Here is a 7,982-nt window from a genome sequence, read left to right on the forward strand (position 1 = left end):
AAACAGCCCATCTGTTGCACTATGGCCTATTTGGAACAACAGTGAGCTCCCACGAAAAACCGAAACCCGATTTTTTAATACAAACGTGAACTCCGTTCTCTTTACGGTTGTGTATCACCAACACCAGATGTTCGTAAATCTCTGTTTGCGGCCTGTCATCAATAGAAGTGATCACAAACAAACGAAAACTTCAGGAAGTGAACAAATGAGGATAAGACACACATTGAGAAAACAGGATGTAGCAGTTGAAAAGTTGATCGTGCAATGGAATTCAATGGCAAAGAGGAACACTTGGAGGCGAACAGTTACAGAGGCACTGATTAGAACTGGGAAAACAGGTACGACATAAAAGACCTGGTTACAAAACGTACCGAAACAAGAGCATTCCTAGATGCCCTTTGTTCACAAGGAGACATAAGAAGTAAGTTATTTTCTACTATAAGAGGCTAGCGCTAGTTGAGAGAAGCACAGTTCTCCTTGTAATCGCCATTTTTTTTTAATTAAATGCGATTCTTGAGCTGTCACGTTAATGGATTCATAAGTTTTTCTCCTGAACTTTTATCTCAAACCTCTGAAGACTTCGAGAAACAAACAACGACTCACCGTTCGAATCGAAGGTAGGAATTCATAGTGCACAATATCCCTGATGTCAAAAGAACAACAGCACCAACGAAACTTTAACGTTTGACCTGAGATATACAGTAGTGTCTATGAATATTTTCCACACCAAAGTGATGATTGCATTTTCATGTTTCATGACTAGTTATGATGTTCTTACTTTTATTACCGCGATCTAAAGGCAGACAAAAGCTCGTACGTCTCAATGGTGCTCAGTTAGGAGTCTTCGAACGAGCTTCGAAAGCTTTCAGTAAATTTCCAATACTTCTGTCAGAATCTTGTGACATGATTCTGCTACTTTCGAAAACGTCAGATGACGATTAGAACGTCCCACTTCACTTGGGCAACATGAGTGTCGGCACTCAATGATGGGACCGTCCGAAACGTGGCTCATCGTCTGCTGATATTCGACCGCTCATGAATCACTCATAACTCTTCGTACGACACGAGCAATAATAATAATAATAATAATAATAATAATAATAATAATAATAATAATAATAATAATAATAATAATAATAATTGTACGGGGAGGTACAGCTCAACCCAGCACATTTAAAAGTAGTGCCTTATGGAACTCCATCTATCAAACAAAACGTGAAACAGCTACTGCATGAAGTTGGGACATTAATCAGAAGATGTCTCTCATAAATAACAGAGTATTGTGTTATTTTAAAGTTTCCTAAACTGACTGGATTTATTTGTATTGTTTTGGTGTACAGCAAGTAGTCTGAATATACCTCCATAGATGTCCTTACAAAAAACTGAGGTCATGCACTCGGGTGCAAGGTGAAAGAATTTATGATTTAAAGAAGTTTTGTGTTTCTAGGTTTTCGTAACTAAGTCAACGTTCATTTATTTTGTTATTTCAAGGATTGCAACACTTCCTTCTCATCCCGCCAGATTTTGAATCTGGCCAATTAGAAATATTTGTATTTACTTTCAGCCTATCACAGGCTTCTTGTAAATTTTTATTCGGCCAATAATATGGGATGGTGTGTGCAGATTTAGTCCAGATCCTTCTCGAAACCTCCCCTCAGGTATATAAGCTGCGGCTTTTTCAAGCTACCTTGTCTTACTGATCGTCGAATTACTGAGTGTGAGTTTTAAGGCAGGAGGCGGGGTGCCTCATGCTTAGACAATCAGTACATCGGCCCAGTAATGGCCAACAGCTTTCTATCTCTGTAGCTATCTCCACCAACTTAGCCGAGGGGAAGGTTCGAAGCTTTAACTATGTAACCGTGTGATTTCTAAAATGTAAATGAGTTTTTGCTACTGTAAAACTTCGTAACGTCTTAAACTGTAAATCGGGGATAGAGAGTGCGTTACCCTCTCGAGTTCCCCTTCAGTTTATCTTGAGGTGACTGCGATTTTGTAACAGTTTTTCTCCTGTAAATTACCAACCAACTTGTTCTTCTAGTAACCTCATTAGTGTGGGATTAGCCTCCGCATCATCGGGCCATAAGCCCAAATAGGGTTTTAAAACCGAGTTTTCAAGGAGCGCTAGTTTACGCCTCCATTCATTTTGAGTTTGGGCCAGTAATTAACCTGTTCTTCCATTTCACGAAGGCTCAGTACTATGGGTACTAGATACGCCTGTGTACAAAAATTGTTAATTGTAGGTTGGGCCTAGAGAAGCCAGAAATTGGAAGATTTTAGGTGTAATGTTGCCTTGAGTGAGCTGTAAGAAATTGGGAGCACAGTCCCCTTGGTTGGAGATGGAGAACATGTAAGCTCTTTTCTGAGACTGCTAATATCACTGTAATATTGAGTGGTGCCTGTGGAATTCCTCCAAATTTGTAACGGTTGGAGCAAAGTGCTCTGGAAATTTGTGTCTAATTAAACGCTACATCGGCGTCATTGTAAACTTGTAAATTTGGAGCTTGAAGCCTAAACCTTAAATTCCCTATTCTGGAGTTTTCTATTTTTATATCAAAATTGTCATTGTACCTGATACACCGTTGTTAAGTTTGATTTTCTGAAAGGAAATATAACCTTTATTTCAAAGTTTTAAAAGAATCTTTGATATTGTAGATAGACCCATTCAAGCCCACACCATCTTTCACCTCTCTCTGAACCACGGAAACCCGGTAATAATAATAATAATAATAATAATAATAATAATAATAATAATAATAATAATAATAATAATAATAATAATAATAATAATAATAATAATAATAACGATGATGGTCTGCTGCAGACCTTTCGACTTGACGCCGTACAGAGGTTCTACCTAATGATGATGAAGAAGGCACACACACCCAGCCCCCGAGCCATCGGTATTGTTTCAATCCCCGACCCAGCCGGCAATCGAACCTGGAAGCCCATGGACCAAAGGCCAGCACGCTAACCGTTTCCCCAGGGAGCTAGACACTCAAGCAGTGATCGCCATAAATTGTTGTCATCATTGGTGCGTCTGCAAAAATAACATTCCCAGGTTGAAACAGAAGTGTATGTTGGTAAGCAGCTCGTAATTTTCAGATATCCCGTCACAGCCGGTCCCAAATACGAAGCGGTGTGGACAGAACGGCTGCCATCCCCGGGACAAATTTTTTCTGTATAATTGTGGTAAGGGACGTGTGTTTTAAGACCTGTTTTCTAGCCGTGTACTTATAACACTCTCCGTGATGAAAATGTGTAATCACATATTTCCGTGCTTTATAGAACAAAATTGGTCTAAGTTATGTTCGGTAATCAAATTTTATAAAAATCATGCTCGGAACACTTGATTGTAAAAAAATATATTGTTTATATCTTCTTTTCAATAAGTGCACATATTTTGTGTGAGGGGAAGAGATTAGAGGGAATGGGATATAACTAATGTTACTTTCTTTGTACCAGTTGGGTATTTAATAACATTCATTGAAACTGGAATATTGTATAGAAAAACGTCAAAGTAGGCTTTATGTACAGTACCGGTACTTAATAGCATTCATTAAAATAAGAAGACTGTACAGAAACACTCCAGTTTAAGCTGGATGTACGGTGTTTAAAACATTCATTGAATTAATCACACTGTGCAGAAAAATACTCTCTGTGGGTGGGGGCGGTACAATTAACACCAACGGTACCTCATGCCTGTCACAAGGAGGCCACTAAATGCGGCGCCAGTGACTCTTAAATTGGGAGCCTTAGCCTTAGCCGAATCCTGGCATTGCTTCCACCCACTTGTGACAGACTACATTGACAATTTCCTGTACAGTGTGGTGATTTCATTCAATGTGTTGATTTCGATTAATGTTAGTGAATACTGTACATATAACCTACATTGACATTTCTCTGCACAGGTGGTGGTTGTGATCATTGTTTTAAGAGGAATTACAACTGGGCAACAATCCTCCATTAACATTAATCAGAGGGAAGAATAGAAGGGATCCGAGACTTCGTGAAATGAAGGTATCGGCCAAAGAAAGACATGGGCCACGAATAGCGTGAACACGAATGACTCCCTAGCAGTCTAACTTAAGCCAGCAAGGAGAACGGACGTGCCGTGTCGTGTGTGCCGGCTGAGTGGAGTGGAGAAGGAGTGGGGGATCGGTCGGGTCAAGTGGGGTGTGAGGACGAAGCTCGGAAGATGATCGGTATTGAGCAGTACGAGGTCACTATCAGGAGATGGCAGGGAAGAATAAAGAAGGGAATGAGCAATAAAAATGAATGCAAGGCAGAGATGGGAGTGAAGGTGGAGATGCTGTTAGCTGCAGTGGTGGTCACTGTGCTTCTGGTTATTGGAAGACTAGAGGTAAATCCAGGTCCACAGAGTAGTAGCAACATGAGCTGGGAAGACATAGAAGTTATAGGGAAGGTGGTAAAGGAGTTAGTGGAGGTGTTATCCCCGTTTGAGGAGTTAAAAATATGCTACAGGAGCAAGTCGAGGAGCACGAAAAGACGAGGCAGTGAATCCAGGAATACATGAAAGGTAGTAAGGCAAGGAGGACAGCGAGAGAGAACTGGTGTCACTGCGGCAGAAAATAAAAAATATGGAAAAGGAGGTGGTAAATTGGAAGAAAGAAATGGCAGTTTTCAGTCTGGATTGTAAGAAGAAATCAATATTTATTTATGGAGTGGAGGAAGAAAAGACCGATTATAAACTGGACATTATTTACAAAGTGGTAGATGTCATTCAAAAGAAATTTAACTGTAGTGAGGTCGATATAGATAATGTGGAGAGGGTAGGCAAGGTGAGTGGGCACAGACCCACAACAGTGTCGCTGCTATCTTCAATGATGGCAGATATAGTGGCAAGGAACGCTGATAATCTACGGAGTGAGAAAATTGGGATTAAGAGGGATTTGGGGAGAGAGCAGAATATGAATTACAAAATTTTGAAGAAACATTTAGTGAGAGCAAAACTGCAGTGGTTGAGGGCGTAAATTAGGGACCAGATACTGGTGGTCAGCGACGGGAATCGGACTCTAAATTGGACAGTGACAAAACTGAAAGCAATGGAAGAGAGTTTGAAGCGAGAAGGAATTAGCAGGGCGGATGAGGAGGTGCATATTAGCAAGAGAGGAGCACCGAGCAGGAATAATATCAAGAAGCAGTCTTAAAAGGAGTCAGGGAAGCAGCAAATGAGATGAGGATGGAGGTCAGGGCGAGAGAAGAAAGGAGGATACAGGGATACAGGAAGTGAAGATGGGAGGGGTAACACAAGAAATGACAAGTGGTCATAAATCAAGCGAAAATAATGGCTTGAGGGAAGAAGTAGAAGTAAGAGGTGCCTTGGCTAAAGGTAGAAGCTCGAGCTTAAAGGAACTGTGGGGCAAGAAGGGTAAAAGTGACGAAAAGTAAAAAAATACAAGTAGTAGTAGTAGTAAGTAAATTGGTTTACTTTTGAAATATTTAGTCAGTGTTAAGTGTATGTGAATGATCAGTTGGTGGCATGAGAGGGTCGAGAGTTTGTAATGATAAGTGACTTTAGAACGGAATTAAGGTAATTTGGAGGAGTGATTAGTTCAAGGATAAGAGTTCGATTTGTATGGATATGAGATTGGGAAGTTCGATGGTATTTTTTGGAGTGAAGATCGCTAAGAGTTTAGACGTGATGGTAGAATTTAAGTGTGGAATTTGATTTGAGTAATTTGAATTGAAGAGTGATTAGTTGATGAGATGGATGAGAATTCGAAATGTGGAGTGTTTTTGGGTTTGTAATTATAAGATGGTGATTGACATGAAAGGAAAGTGTGGGATTGTGATTATATTTAATGAAATGTTTAGTGATTTGAGTGTAATTAAGGTCATTTAGAATTGATTTGGAATGTTAAGTATATAAGGTAATTTGGGTGATGAATGCTAGATATTTATTGAAATGATTAGTGATTGGAGGGTAATTAAGGTAATTTGGATGAGCGATTATTTGAGTAAAGTAATGGCGTTTAGTAATTAGGAAGTAGTTCATAGTAAATTACTAAGGAAGGAGCTGTGGCACAACATCACGACATGTGATGTAATACTACAGCTCGGTAAGCAGCCTGAGGAGGTCAGCGGCGAGGACAAGGTACGGCCTGGAATGTGCTAGGTTGCGAGCCTAGCCGGAAGAGATATGTAGGTTTCAAACTTCATGGGCTGTTTGCCGATTTTCTTTAATTTCACTCCATTTTATTGTTTGTTGTTTATCCTACTGCCGTAATGACATGGCCATTGGATCTCCGATAAGGAGTTTTTCATGGGTCATATGACAGTGTCAGTTGTTCATTGTACCTTAATTTACTATGGCTTATAGGCTGGACATTTTTATTATTCTCATTTAACAGATCAATTGCGTAATTTACTATAGATCTGGAGGAAACAATAAAGGTTACTCAATACTCAATGAATGATTCCCTAGGCTTCGCGAACATAAAACACTCCGAGTTCGAAAAGAACGACAGTTGACGAAGGAAGGTCCGATACAGCAGAGGCCGAGCTCGGTAACTCCAATGTTAACTGTACCGCCCCCACCCACAGGGGGTATTTTTCTGCACACAGTGATTAATTCAATGAATGTTTTAAACACCGTACATCCAGCTTAAGTTGGCGTGTTTCTGTACAGTGTTCTTATTTTAATGAATGCTGTTAAATACCGGTACTGTACATAAAGCTTACATTGACGTTTTTCTATAGAATATGCCGGTTTCAATGAATGTTATTAAATACTCTATTGGTACAAAGGAAGTAACATTAGTTATATTCCATTCACCCTAATCTGTTCCCCTCTCACCAAATATGTGCACTAATTAAAAAGAAGATATAAACAATATATTTTGTACAATCAAGTGTTCCGAGCATAATTTTTATAAAATTTGAATACCGAACATAACTTAGACCAATTTTGTTGTATAAAGCACGGAAATATGTGATTACACGTTTTCATCACGGAGAGTTTTATAAGTACACGGCCAGAAAACAGGTCTTAAAAGACACGTCCCTTACCACCATTATACAGAAAAAATTTCACCGCAAGATGTCCCGGAGATCACAGCCGTCCTGCCCACCCCGCTTCGTGGTTCCAAATCCGTGTTGAGAAAGGAGGGCGCTATTTGGCTTGTAACTGAGGAAGCTTGCGTTAGGAAGTTGAGAAGCAGTCAAATGATAAGCCTGGAAGTCATAAGGAAGCAGTCCACTCACCAGATCAGTACCCATTTATTCCGAACCCAACCCAACTAATATTGAAAATATAGACAAAGCCAGACTGAATAATCTCTTCAATCCCACGTCCGTATTAACTCGCAAAGTGTTAAAGTGTCTTCGGCCACGAGTTAACTCTGATTTCGAATATCGCCCTCTCTCCCTAACCGACGCTTCGATCCTATTGTTCAACACGAGGTGATATCACCCGACAGTTCCTTGTGAAGACGGTGGACTAGCCAATACTTCTGTGTACTGTACTTTAACGGTCATTCTGTGTCTTCTATTTTGCTTGGATAGCTTTCTTCGGCCTTCCAACATGTCTGCACCCAACACGATCGAATATGATATCTTGGATGTTACAGGGAATTATGATTAGATTAATAACTAAAGAAAATTGCTTTTCATGCCAAGAATTCCATTGATCTGAAATGATTGCGGTTTAGTTTCAAACGATTACGATTTCCAGTGAGATTATCTTATAGTATGACTGATCAATACGGCTCAGGGGCAAACGTTGCATTTGCGGAGTTAATTCCAATGATTCGTGTTTCTCACACGGTCAGTTCTACGTTGTTTCTTCACGTGTCTAACAAGCAGAAAGTCTGTTTGTGCACGTCCCAGTCAAGAAGTGGAATGTAGTATATAAGAATGTATTTTCTGAAATTACTTTGTATATAAGATATGTAAAAGAAGAAGAAGAAACAGAAAACAAAGAGCTGTCTTTTAATACACGTATTCTGTATTGAAAATGAATG

Source organism: Anabrus simplex, chromosome 11 (assembly GCF_040414725.1).
Source record: "Anabrus simplex isolate iqAnaSimp1 chromosome 11, ASM4041472v1, whole genome shotgun sequence".
Lineage (NCBI taxonomy): Eukaryota > Metazoa > Arthropoda > Insecta > Orthoptera > Tettigoniidae > Anabrus > Anabrus simplex.